The sequence below is a fragment of the Euprymna scolopes genome, chromosome 12, assembly GCF_053919585.1.
Source record: "Euprymna scolopes isolate OS-2025 chromosome 12, ASM5391958v1, whole genome shotgun sequence".
NCBI classification, from domain to species: Eukaryota; Metazoa; Mollusca; class Cephalopoda; order Sepiida; family Sepiolidae; genus Euprymna; species Euprymna scolopes.
This window is the reverse complement of record NC_136493.1, coordinates 108,565,564-108,580,212: the sequence shown is the minus strand read 5'-3', so window position 1 is coordinate 108,580,212 and position 14,649 is coordinate 108,565,564. Positions and strand designations below refer to the sequence as shown.

At 33.5% G+C, this 14,649-nt stretch overlaps 1 protein-coding gene across 1 annotated transcript in view; it reads left to right on the top strand.

Annotated features, from left to right (window-relative positions):
- Positions 1 to 2,474: 2,474 nt before the first annotated feature.
- Positions 2,475 to 14,649, top strand: part of LOC145291449 (calcitonin gene-related peptide type 1 receptor-like) — a 299,341-nt gene continuing 287,166 nt past the window's right edge. The window contains exon 1 of the mRNA XM_080137306.1: positions 2,475 to 3,055. The gene's annotated coding sequence lies outside the window, so the exon portion shown is untranslated. The remainder of the gene's footprint in view (positions 3,056 to 14,649) is intronic.

The following is a 14,649-nucleotide window of genomic DNA, read 5'->3' as shown; positions in this document are numbered from 1 at the left end:
ATTCGAGCATCACGGCGGGGATATGATATGTAAATGTGTAATTTTATGGAAAAATGAGTATCATTAATCTCTGTACAACACCTATGAAAATGCAATAATGTTCTCTCAATTAGGAACAATCGTTCAATTTCTTTTACCTTCTTATCATTTTTTTCTTCTTACTCTATTTGTTTCGATATGTTTCCCTCGTTTTGTATTATTTTCTTTCCAATTTTATTGTACGTTTCTCATAGGTCTTCTCCTGTTACAACTTATCAAATACAACTACCTTCTAACGTCTGTATATGTCGAATTTATTTTCCCCTCCTTCTTCTTTTATTTCTTAAACCGTTGGGTTTTTTTTCTCATATTTCTCTCCACAGTCTACTACATTTCAGGGTAAATTTTAAGAATAGGTCCACCTCCACAATTTTCTTTTAAATGGCGACTTTTATAAATTTTCAACTATGCTGAACACGAAAATCGCATTGAAACTTTGCAGAACTGAGTAGTTATCGAAATATAAAAAGTTGTATTATGCATTGTATTATTTGGCGCCCATCTTTTTTGCGGTCGTGCGCGCACGCCATACACACATCTATACTTCTATGGCTGACACTGCACGCGCGTAAAAAAGATGGCCGCCAAAAAATACAATGCATAATACAACATTTTTATATCTCGATAACTATTTATTTCTGCAAAATTTCAATGCGATTTTCCTATTCAGCATAGTCGAAAACCTATAAAAGGTGTCATTAAAACAAAATTGTGGAGGTGGACATAATCTAAAAAAAAAAATACCCATTTCAGTATTCTGTATTTCTATCATTCTTTATAGTTATATTTGTTTTCTTCTCTTTTTACTCTCTTTAACTCATCTTTTTTTTTGCTCCGTCATATATTTATCATCGTGATTGCGATTATCTCATCCTGTTCTCATACTTTAGTGAGCTTGCATAGTAGTTCTTCTCCTTATTGTTCTATATTCCTTCTTTTTCTTTTTTCTCTTTTTTCTTCCTTGTTTTTTTTTCTTGGTATCCCTTTTCCCATGCCCCTACTTCCACGAAGAAGAGGCCTCATCAAAGCTCTCTATTCTTACTTGTCTGGCGATAACGGAACACAGGCTAAGATCTCTATTTCCTACTTAACTGACCGACTACGACGACACCTTGCAAGCACTGTGTCAAGAAAAGACGAGTAGAGCTAGAAAAGAAAAAGGAAAAATAACTTCACTTAAGTCGACGAGTGCCACTGAGTGAGTGAATGCGCGAAGGAGACGTTGTAGGGAGGGACGATTAAAAAACCAAGATAAGAACGCCCACATCACACACAGCATCATTTTCAGGGGATGGATGGGACATTGACAACATTGATGCTCGGACTTAAACAACAACAATTCGCTGGACTAAAATATCTATATCAACAAAAACAAAACAAAAAAAAAGAGAGAGAAAACTCACCCTTCCCGTTTCCATTTAGGTTTATATCTTTAGACTAATTTTAAAATAACCACTGAGCTATCATTTAAAACGCACAACATACGTCTTTATTACGATAAGTAAAAGTGAAAGATATATATAAATATATATATATATATATATATATATATATATGTGTGTGTGTGTGTGTGTGTGTGCGTGTGTGTGTGGGTGTGTGTTTGTCAAAGTTTGAGCTCACGAACCGTTTAAAGAAGAGGACATGTTCAACTTACTAATGATAGATTCTTATAAACACCAAACCATATACACTCTCTACATATATTAATCCAGTAGCTATAGATAATGTAATATTTCTTATGACCTGTCATTGTTTAAAACATATTTGAACCGTATTTACTTTATAATAGAAAAATGAGTCCATTTTTATTTTTAGAATCTTCATTTATATTTTGAGGTTAATATTTTAGTGTTTACATTTCCCAATGGAAAAGTTGCTTAGTTCTGATTGTATATATGTGTGTGTGCGTGTGTGTATGTGGGTGAGTATGTGTGTTTGTGTTGAATGTGATTTTTTTAAGCGCAGAACATTCATCTAGGGAAACATTCCATCGGTTGTCCATAGATAGGTGGCTTTAACTGTCTAACTCCATTAAATACTAATAAATATATATTTTTCACATACCCAAACTTACATTTTGTTAATGCATTATTTTGATATAACGGTAGTTTAATAGCAGGTAATAAGCATGTAAATCTGGGTAACTGTATAAACACTTATTTATGACAAGTGATCTACAAAGTTACGTTTTTATTCCGTTGGGTTTCTGGGATCTGCCAATCTAATTAATTAACAACACACGGGCACACACAGGCATATATATATATATATATATATATATATATATATATATATATATATATATATAATCAATCACTAACAGCTGATTCAATATATACATATATATGGATGTGTGTGCACATAGAGAGATGGAGAGGCTGAAAGAGGAAGTGAGAACGAGGGTGGGTGGATGTGGAGCGGGAGTGGGAGAGCCCGGCCGATGAATGGTCTCTTTTGATACTTTTACGAAAAACACAAGAGAGAAGAAAAAGAAAACAAAAAAAACTGAAAACTTACTTAAGCGTTCACAATTAAAATATTCATAAACGGGGATGTCATAAGTAGAGGAGGGATGATAGAATTGGTAAGAGTTCTATGAACAAGGAAATCAAATAAAGGAACAAAAAAAAATAACCGAATAAACAAACAAATAATCAAATAGAAAAGAAAACAAGGCCTAGGAAACCCCCACCCACCTGTCGCCTGCTTCTTCCCAAAGTGAATACCTCGACTTTTCTGACCAATGAGAGATCGAAAATTACCATCTTAATTTATTATTGCTCCTGTCTCGTTCTAACTTAGAACGAACGTGTGTTCGCGCGAACAGAGAGAAGCGAAGCTTCTTGCTTATTCTCAGGACACACGCACACAACTTTGGCAGTTGTCGAAGCGACAACTACTGCATCTTCTATCAAATATATACATACGTGCATGTATATATACATGCATATGCATTATATACATCCCAGACAATTAATCGATCTGACACACACTTTTCAGAATGCTCTGATTCCAAGTAAGTATCTATTTTTTTGAAAACTTATTTTTCTTTATACTCTAACTCTAACCACGAAAACAGCCGCGCCAATAATGATACAAACTCATTAAATCTAAATGTCCATTATTGTAGATTATTCGACTCTTTCCTAACTACTATTTAACCCTTAATCTCGAGTGGACCGAGTGGAGCGTATTGGATTTTTTTTACAATAAACCAACGTATTTAAAAAATGAATGAATGGCATATTTTCTATGTCAAATGGTTATTCTTCAAATAGATTTTCTGTGCGCTGCTTATCGTGTACGAGTTAAAAATACATCTGTGTAGCATGCTTTTTTATTTGTTTTCGGAAACATTTTTGTTTGTTTACAACGCGTAATCTCACAGTGTATATTTAGGTGACCATAACACCGATATTACCCTTATTATAATTATTATTATTATTATTATTATTATTATTATTATTATTATTATTATTATTATTAGCAGCAGCATCATCATCATCATCATCATCATCATCATCATCATCAGCAGCATCATCTTCTAACTAGGATTTTTCACTCAGGCTGACATCAAAGGATTCTCTTTGGGAACAACCTGTAGTGTTCCTTGGAGTCTGAGTGACAATAAGTCTCCTCTAAGTGATTCTTCACAGAAAATAACCAGTTAACTTGCTGGTAGTCTGTGTTATAACAATTCTCCCCGGATTACCAGTGCTCTCAATATTTTTTTTACGATAACCACTGTCAATAAATCTGCGTTATCATTTAACATTTTTCTCGTTGGCATCTTCTACCCTCTGCGATTTCAGTGGCAATAAAACTCCCCCGGTGCCAGAAACCTATGTAACAGTCCAAGGGAAATATTTTTAATGCGTTCCGTCCTAATTTTTCCCATCCTCTTGAGCATTCATGAATAATGTGTGCAGTAGCAGCCGAGGTATTGCTGTTATTTTAGAGACGGGAGCGATAGGCAGTTTATGTGATTTCTTGCAGTGTGTGTTCCCTTGTTTTTATTTTCTTTTTTGTTCCTATCTACTGTGCCTCCACACGACTTAGCCACCGGGGTCGTTTTTTTTAAGTTGGGAAAAGGGGGAAAAACTGTTTTAGCCGTAAATCATGTCTCTTCCACTAACTGAGAACAAAAAGTTAAAGTGTAGCATCAGTACATATACTACACTTTTATCTTGGCTCGAAGGCTAAAACATTCGACGTTTATATGGATTGGTTTCCGCATTTGTCAATTTCAATTGTTTTCGTGTATGTTGTTGTTGTTATTATTATTGTTGTTATTATTATTGTTATTATTATTATTATTGTTATTATTAATGTTTTCATCATCATCATCATCATCATCATCATCATCATCATCATCTATATACTAATAAGATAGCGTGCGTGTTATTTTCTGCCTCATGCGTACATCCAGGTCGTTTAATTGTCATGCACTTACATCTCTTGTCATAAATAATTTTGCCAAGAATTCTTCATAAGTTTTGGTTTCGGTTTCGGTTATGGTTGAAGTTTATATATATATATATATATATATATATATATATATATATATATATATATATATAAGTTTTTGTTTCGGTTTCGATTCAAGCGCTAATGTGCCCAATTCATGTATATATATATATATATATATATATATGTGAAAATACCAAATTTATAATATATAAAAATCGATAGAAAATTAACTCTATAATAATATATACAAAATCTGTAAGAATTAAAATATCATATTAAAGTGTACTTTACGACCGGGCTTTGCCAGGCGTTCGTGCTAGCTTAGATAGATATTTTTGTAGTTTTAACAAAAAAACTACAATAATGTCGGAGCGTCTTCATTTACACTGAACATCTACATAATGCCAACATTAATATATATTAATGTTGGCATTATGACATATGAATGAGTCCCCAGTGGAATTTCCATAGGTCCCGTTAGTTATTATTATTTACTCACTAACATCTCTTACATTAGTTATCGTTAGGGCTATGAAAAGAGCATATTATTTTCCTTGTTTTGATGCATAGTTATTGATATTTTATATGTTCTTATCTATTGTGATGTGGTTCCCTGTTGATTAATTTTGTCTAACTATGTCGGATATATATTCGAGTGTCAAAACAATGAAAAGAATATGCCTTTGTCATAGCCTTAGTTATCAATATACGACATTGAAAACGGAAAATGGTGCTACTTAGTGTCAGAGTGACAACAAGTCACTCAAGATTTTCAGTACATTCTGTATCTTATAGATTAGATTGCGACTCATTTTAGAATCTCACAAGAGCTTTGTATCATGATTTTCTTTCTACATGTTTTACAAGTTCTGACATGGAATGTGTTCTGACAAAATTCTATTACTCGTTCCCTCTCAACCTAAATATCCCTAAATATTGATAAACAGCAAAACTCACCCTTCAGTGTAGAGTTTTCTAGATAACGTAACGCCTTCTCCTTTATTCTCTTCCTTTGAACTTTTAGGTTTTGGAATTCTCTCCCTGTTTTCTGGTTCCCTGATAGTGATAGCATACATACATTTTAATATTATGTCAACAGACATGTAACTGCTCAACTACCTACACATACCTCTAAAAGTTATCCGAAATGGTTGACACTTACGCCTGAATTGCAATATTCGTAATTCGGCTTGAAATAGAAACCTGATAGGTCCTGAACTGTCATCTGGGCTTCAACCTCTGTCCCATCGACGAGATGTTGCATCCCTCTGCCTGTTCTACAAATACTTTAATGGTGAATGCTCTGACGAACTGCAAACACTTGTACCTCCCCGACGTAACTACCCCCGACAAACCCGACAAGCTACTAAGTCTCATCCCTTTACAGTGGAGATCCCTAGGTGCAAGAAAGCCTTTTACTCCAATAGTTTCTTCCCCAGAACTGCGGGTCTTTGGAACTCCCTTCCGGGATTCTGCTTTCCCAACTGCAATGATATGCAGAAGTTCAAGTGTAATGTTAACAAACATCTTTCTACTCTTCTCCCTTCATAATGACCCCGCTAATTAATTCCCTAATAGTAGCCCCCTGCTTCAAAGTGGCACTGTGCCTTGTTTGGGGTGAAAATTGAATTTAAAAAAAAAAAAAAAAATACCCTGCTGGTGCCACACTTTTTCGTCTGGTGTGATTACAATTAGTATTACTGGCTAACAAGGAACTATGACATAGGTTTTCAAGGATCTGTCCTTGATACCAACATTTGGTGTTTCCTGGAAGCAGAGTGACAACAAGCCTCCGCAGGATCGCAGTACTCTCTACTTTTTTTCATAACATTTGCAAATTACTTTGCAGTATCGCAACAGCCGCTCATCATTGATTTCTCACTGGCAGCAGGCATTGATCTTCACTGGAATGTGACTGGCAATTATAATTATATAAAGCCTCCCCAAAGTCCCAATTCTTTTCGCACTTGTCCAGCGAGTGTCTAGTCAGTGCTCTCCTCGGTGTTACTCTTTTTTGGCGGGGGGGGTGATATGGTAATAGGGGGTGGGGGTAGAGGACTTATAGGTCTGCCGCTTCACCATTCTTGGTTCCGTGCGGCACTTCATGTATTGCCTCTACAGCAGTTTGCCTGGCGTCCGCATGCGGTTCATGTGTGTTAGTCGCCACATTCAAGAGTTTTCGTTTATTTTTCAGTGGTTTTCATTATTGATAGTCGTTGTATTTTTTTACCCCTTCCTCTGATTCCAATTTCTCCTATTCTTTTTTTCAAATCTTTCTTGGTTTGTTCCTAGTGCTCCTATTATTATAGGTATTATTTTGATTTTCATTATCATTCATATAACTTTCAACTCTCTGTCTAGCTCTGTGTATTTGCTCCGTTTTTCCTTTTCTTTGATATTCAACCTGCGTCAGCTGGAATAGCAAAGCCTATGATTTGACAGGACTTTTATTCTTTGTTAATTATTACGACATCCGGTCTTCTTACTTAGACGAGCTTATCAGTTTGTGCGCCTATGTCCCATAGAATAGTGTGATTCTCATGTTCAAGTACTGTTGCTGGCTTATGTTTGTACAATTTGCCTGTGCGTTTGAGATGTAATTGTTTGCATAGTTCCCAATGTATAGCCCTCCCTACTTGGTCGTGTCTGTTTCTGTATTTGTTTTTGGGCCAATTTGCTGCATTGATTTACTATATGGTTTATTCTTTCGACTCTTTGTCCACAGAATCTGCATTTACTATTTTCTTGTGTTTTGTCGATCTTTGCTTTGCTGTGGTTGGTTCTCATCGGGTTAGCAGGTGCTGCAGTTATTAGGGATTCAGTTTCTCGTCTTAGGTATCCTTTTCGCATTTATGTCCAAGTGTTTTCGTTATTCTCATCTTTTTTCATCTTTATGAATATTCCATGTAGTGGTTTTCTTCTTATTTTTATTTCCTTGTCTTATCTTTATTCTCTTTGTTTTCTGTCTATTTTTTTCAGTGTCTCTCGCTGCCATGATTATCCTTTCAGTGTTTGTGTTATGTATTTTTCTAATTCTTTTTTTTTGTGTGATACGCACAGTCTTCTATACAAACTAGTCCCTTCTCGCCTTCTTTCCTTATTATTATTATTATTATTATTATTATTATTATTAGCAACAAGAAAAACAACAATAATAAGAATATTTGCAGCAGCTACAGTATACTACTACTACTACTACTACTACTACTACTACTAATAATAATAATAATAAGAAGAAGAAGAAGAAGAAGAAGAAGAAAAAGAAGAAGAAGAAAAATGATAATATCTGTCCCGCCCTTTTATGGTATCTGCTCGGCTGGTTTTTAATCCTTGTTCCCTCCCTTTTAACAAACCCACACACCAAACATCCATCTGAAACCACTTTCAACAATTTATTCACTCTCTATCTGGGCCTAAAACTAAACAACACTTTCACGAGCAGAGTTTCTATCCTCTGACTACTCATCCGTGGAACACAATATCGTGGGATTCCTTATCGGATGACTATTACATCGTTGTGTTCAAGTCTAAAATACTTGTTGAGTTGTCCCCTTAATTAATAAAATTCAATACAATTTTCACTATTACTAATGTTCAAAGTACTGTCTCAAGTGGAAAATATTAAGCTCTATCCTGGAGTGGCATTGGCACATGGATAAGTGGGGACTCCCTAGGAAAACAAATTAGGTGTTTCCATGCAGACGTAGTGAGAATGAGTTTTCCCGATTTCCAGTACATTTTGTTATTCGAGTTTTATAGCATTAGGGTAACCGATGTTTCACAAAAATAACTTCAAATAGTTGTCCCTGAATATGTATAACAATGAACGTTCTTATACTCCCGCCATAATTCATTCAATTCTAGTCGCTATCTGGATTGTGCTACCCTTCCCTTACAATATCAGTTCTAATTACTTGGGTTTTCACACATATCATCCGATATTATTCTCATAATAGCCGATAGTGGTCCCTGGTGACAACTAGTCCTCCCATATTTCCAGCACCCCTCGCTTACATTGATAAGCGTTACAAATCATTTAATAGCATCGTAACAGCCGTTTATCAATGTTTTCTCTGTTGATTTCCGTTGCTCTTTTGTGGAGCCACAGGTTTTATTACTCTCTGTAACATTTCAGTAGAATATTGTTTGGTAATCTCCGTCTTTGTTACGATGCCTGTTAATGCTATTTCTAACCTCGGGTATGTTTTTAGTGTTTTTATGTTTTTAGTGCTACTTCCGTAGGAGGTAGGAGGCAGTCACTTTATGGGATGTCGACAGTTTCAGTTATTTTGAGCTTGTCTGCTTGCATTCATTGGTTATGTAAGGTTTTTTGTGTGAATACTAAGATTTTCCTATAGATCTCGACTTTTTTCCTCAATGTTGCAAGTTGTTTTTAATTTGATTTGAGTCCCAAACAATACATGTTAAGGGGTCAAAATTAGGGTCAAAGTTAAAAAAAAAATTACCTCTGCTGTCTCTACGAAATTACTTAGCCAATTTTTTTGGTCTAAACATTTGAAATAAAAGTGTATTCAGGCATAGAGCAAGCTTTTTAATCGGGTTTTGGCCGAAAATTGGCTGTCAAAGGGTCCAAGTACAGAAAGATTTGACCTTTGCAGTCTCTAGCAGATTATTCAGCCAATTTTGGGTCTAACATTTGAAATTTTACATTAAGGATATTCAGACATTTAGCAAGATTTTAATCAGTTTTTAGGCCAAACTTTTTAATATATAAATATATCAATCAATCCATCTATCTATCTATATATCCATCTATTTATCTATCTATCCATCTATCTATCGATCGATCTATCCAACTATCCATCTTTCCATCTATCTATCTAACTATCTATCTATCTATCTGTATATCTATCTATTTATCTATCTATCAATCCATTCATCCATGATTAGAATGTCTCTTATTTTAGTATTTTTTTTCTTAATGAGTTTTATTTGTGTTCCAGCAATTATTATGATTACAGTGAATTTCTGCATGTTTGATGTTGAATTCAATTTCAAGTTTCCTTAAATTGATTCGTTGTCTGCTTATGTGGATTATTTTTTTACCTGCTTGGATGGCGAACTCTAGTTTTTCCTTTCTTCTTGTTGACAATTATCATGCCCGGGATCATGTTTTAATGAGCTTGTTAATTTGCATGTGCATATCACAGAAATTGTCCTATTTTTCATTTTCTCATTGTGTATTACATTGACCTGCATCTTAAATGTGCAAGCGTTTCCGAGTTTCCAAAGGTCAGCATTTCCAAGACAGCCGTGCATTTTTAGAGTTTTTTCTAGACCATTCTGGGGGTAATTAGTATGTTTCACCACATAATATACATTTAACTTTTCTCTGTTTTACCTTTCTATTTTGACTTTGATATAATCTGTTCTAATCGAGTTGTTCTATGTCACTGTAGGTAGCGGTTTATCGTCTCTATTCAGATGTCGTTTTCGTAGACATGCCAAGGTAGTATTTTTTTTTTGCCTTTGGTCAGTTTTATAAACCGCAATATTATCTTCTGATTGTCTCCTTATGTGGTTTGATTTCCAATTGTCCTGTGCAATGTATTGTTGCCTTTCTATTATATTGAAGAGAGACGAACTGCGTTTAGTAATAACCAGGCTTCTTTTTATTTGGTCTCTCTATTAACAAGTCCTTTCACACGTTTCCTTTTTCTGTAGTGGAAATTAGTACGAACCTTCGATTGTAAGTCATTATTCTTGTTGTTAGTTTCCTAGTCTTATTATCAACGTTTCACAGTTCCTCATTTGCCAGTATGTGAATATTTTGAATATCTTCTAAATTTCACAGTTCTTCATTTGCCCAGTATGTTAATATTTTGAATATCTTCTAAAAAAAACTGTTCGGCGTAATTTTGATTAAATTAGATTCGATTATATCATTAGTTGACGTTCTTTATGTGTGATTTACAAATATAAATTTTCTTATTTTTGATCTGATTGCGTCTGTTATGAGAAATCCTATGTATATATTGGCTACGTGCTCGTATGATTTTACCATTATGTGCATTCACACTTGTTTGGAGATTTCTCCCTTTTCATCAGACAGAGACCAATTTTTCGGCATAAAATTCTATTCGAATGTCATAGCTGAAGACTTTTTAGTATTCATAAGCATACTATTAAAAAGCGTTTTTAGTTTACCTTTTTGGCTTTGTAAGTAGATTAATATCATGAATATATGTAAGTTAGATTATTCGAAAGATATTAGAATACGTATTGTTTCTTCTGATTCGTATGATAACGAAACACGTGTCCCTTGCTAATATATATATATATATATATATATATATATATATATATATATATATATATATAGTGCCACGCAAAAGTATTGGATACATTACATATATATATATATATATATATATATATATATATATATATATACATATATATATATATATATATATATATAAATATATATATATATATATATATATATATATATATATACGCACTCCATGAGTATGGGAAAATTATTCCCACTTAGCATTAAGGTAACGCTATTCGCTCAATGCAGTGCAGCAGAAAAAATTAAGCAAACAACTACTAAAAACGCGGAATAATTAGAAGTGGCGAGGATAGGCCCAAGGACAGAACGCAAGAATTAGGACTGCAAAGTCCTGTGTTCCATTTTCATCCGATTCAGCTTCGCTGATGAATCGGATGACGAAGAAACACTTGTACGTATGTGTGTGTGCGTGTTTTTCTATGCCGAATGGTGGCATCGTAATGACCAAAACAAAATAAATGAATAAATAAACAATCCATCATCGTAGTTCTTTTAATATTTTCAACGATTGCCGACATTTTCATTTTTACTGTTTTACTTGTATCTCATCAGACCGATTATCTATATTTTATCTGGTGCAATTAAGAGACAATCAGATGTTAGTAAAAAGTGTCACAGTTAATTAAAATTATTAAAAGAAAGAAATGTAAGGAACGGCAAGGCAACTACATGAAAAATTATGCTTAAAGTACACACACATATATATATATATATATATATATATATATATATATATATATATATATATATATATACTAGCAGAACGATCCGTGGTTGACTGGGTGCAAAAACAGCCTACAGAAAACGGGCTCTGATGGATGAAAGTATGATAGGTTATAAAAAGTGAGGATTGTAAAGAGATAGCTTCGAATTCGGGGGTATCAAAACCAAAGGAAAATATGATGAAAGTAAAAATAAAATAGATAAATCCCATAATTTATTACACCATACATGTTCACACTGAAACACTTATCACAATATTTTATTGATCTATATTAAAAAAAACAAAAAAACTTGTTAAACTTTGTGACATATTTCCATTCTATGGAGGTCAGTTGCGAACGAACAGCCCATAATTTTATTATACCATATTTCGTCCAACTGAAACATAATTATCAAAGTATACTTACGCAGATAGATATGAAAAGTCTTGTGTGCCTATTTCAATTCCATAGAGGCCAGGCGTCAACGCAGACGCCACAATTTTATTATACCATCCCTTTTTAAGTTAAACCATTCTTACTAAATATTCTTATGTACATCTATATCAAAAACACTTGTAAATGTTTTTTTTTTATTTTTAATTTTTTTCTATACTTTGTGGACCAGGCGCGAACGCAGACCATGCAGTTTTAATGAACCATCGTTCTGCCAGATCAAACATGCCACTCCTGTGTCTCGATACATCTTCTATCATTATATGTACTCAGTTTTTTTTAAATAGTCAACCATATAGGAACCTATTCGTGATCACCCCCCACACACACAAACACATTCAGCTTTATAAATATATATATATATATATATATATATATATATGTATATATATATATATATATATATATATATATATATATATATATATATATATATATATATATATATATATATATATATGGAATACACTGTGAATGTTTTGGAAAAAATAAATGAAAAAAATTCAAACAACACTTGTATATGAAACAAATTAATGTATTTAAAAGTGTGCCAATGTTCAGCTTCACATATTTATACTCTTCCCAAAACATTATCCATGACACAGTTCAGCATCTATTGATGTTTTCCTTCAGTTTTTGCAAGGTTTGGGTTTTATTTACATAGACTATTTCAGTATGATATCCCCACAAGAATAGGTCGGGGCTAGTAAAGTCTGAGGAATGTGGTGGTCATTTGACATTGAGAAAGCGAGAGATAATGTTGTCGCCAAAGCATTGTCTGAGAAGCTCCATGGTGCCTCTCGCCGTATGTGCCGTTGCCTCATTTTGTTGGAATAATAATCCGGATATATTTTAAATTTGTGGGAGCCAAAAAATCGGTATTCATAGTTCGATATCTCTCTCCAGTAACAGTGACAGAATTTTCATCTTAGTCTTCAAAAAAAAAAAAGCACATAAATAAAAATGAAGTTCAATAAATATTTTCTCCGTTACTGCACACCATATAATTCCCTTTATAGAATGCAACTGCTTTTGGTGAATTGCACTTGTATTTTCAAAACTTCCAAAGCTGTAATTTTGTTTGTTAACGACTCCATTCGAATGCAAATGGGCTTCCTCTTATATCAGAGAATTGGGATAATTTATGACAAGTTCTTGCACTTGAACGAAATATTGAACACTTGTTTGAAAATCTTTAGGCTTCAAGTGTGGAACAAGCTGCACTTTATAAGGAAAAGTTTTAAACTATGTGTAGTAAGCTTCGGCAAATCACAAGTTGCGTGGAACGTCGTCAAATCAATGTTTCAAGATGCTGCTCAACACTCTCTCGTATACTTTTCATATTTTCATTTGTGATGACGTTTCGAGGTTTGTCGGTTCGTGGAAGATCAAGTACAGATACTTGGTCTTCAAATCGACGCACAATCTTTCGAATTTTGTTGTGACTCTTACATGAAAATGTCGTTAATATGTTTTTAACTCAAAACAATTGCACCTTGATTTTAGTAAAACAGCTTCACAAGTTGCGTATGTTATTTAATGCTATATATATATCAACAATAAATTTCCAAAATATTATTCGTAAAATATAAAAAATATCTCGGAAAAACTAATTATTAATATAAAAATAACAAAGGTTATAAAGCCTAAGTGACTTATTGCCCCCATATATATATATATATATATATATATATATATATATATATATATATATATATATATATATATATATATATGGGGGGGCAAAAGTCACCAAAGGGTTTATATATATATATATATATATATACATATATATATATATAGAGAGAGAGAGAGAGTCCATAAAGTCCGTGTGCACTTTAAAAAATTATAACTTTATTTGTATTTGCAATACAAATAATCTGTAAAATGGATTTGAAAGAAGTAACTCTATATTTTTTAAGCTGTTATTTAAATTTTCATTATCTTCCCATGTGCCCTCCATCATAAGCAATACAAAGGGTAATACGTGTTTGCAGTTCACGAAAAACATTTGCCAAATGATTTATAGTAATGCCTGAATTCACATTAGTTACTCTAGCTTTCAAATCTTCCAATGAACTAGGTTTGGTTGCATACACAATTGTTTTCACATGTCCCCATAAAAACAAAATCTAATGGAGTCAAATCTGGCGAACGTGGAGGCCAATGGAATGGTGCACCCCTTCCGATCCATCTGTTAGGAAATTCCTGATTTAGAAATGTCTAACACACCGAGAAAAAGTGACAAGAAGCTTCATCTTGTTAAAACACTGTATCATCTTTCAGGTTTAATTGTTCAAGTTTCGGAATAAAGTAATTCTGCAACATATCTAAGTAGCTGTCACTGTATATTACACGATCTTCAAAAAGATATGGCTCTATGATTCGATTTATTCGCAAGCATACCACACATTAACCTTAAGAGAGTTTTCAGTTCCCCAAATTCGGCAATTATGCCCGTCGACCTTGCCACTAATGTGAAATGTTGCTTCATTAGAAAACATTAAATTACTCACAAATGCATCATGATTGCAAAGTTTTTCATTGAACTGGTGACAGAAAGTTAGACGTGCATAAGAATCCTCTTCTAACAACTGTTGATGTAATTGAATTCTGTAAGTTTTCATATGAAGTTTTGCCCGCAGAATCTTATGCACAGTAGAC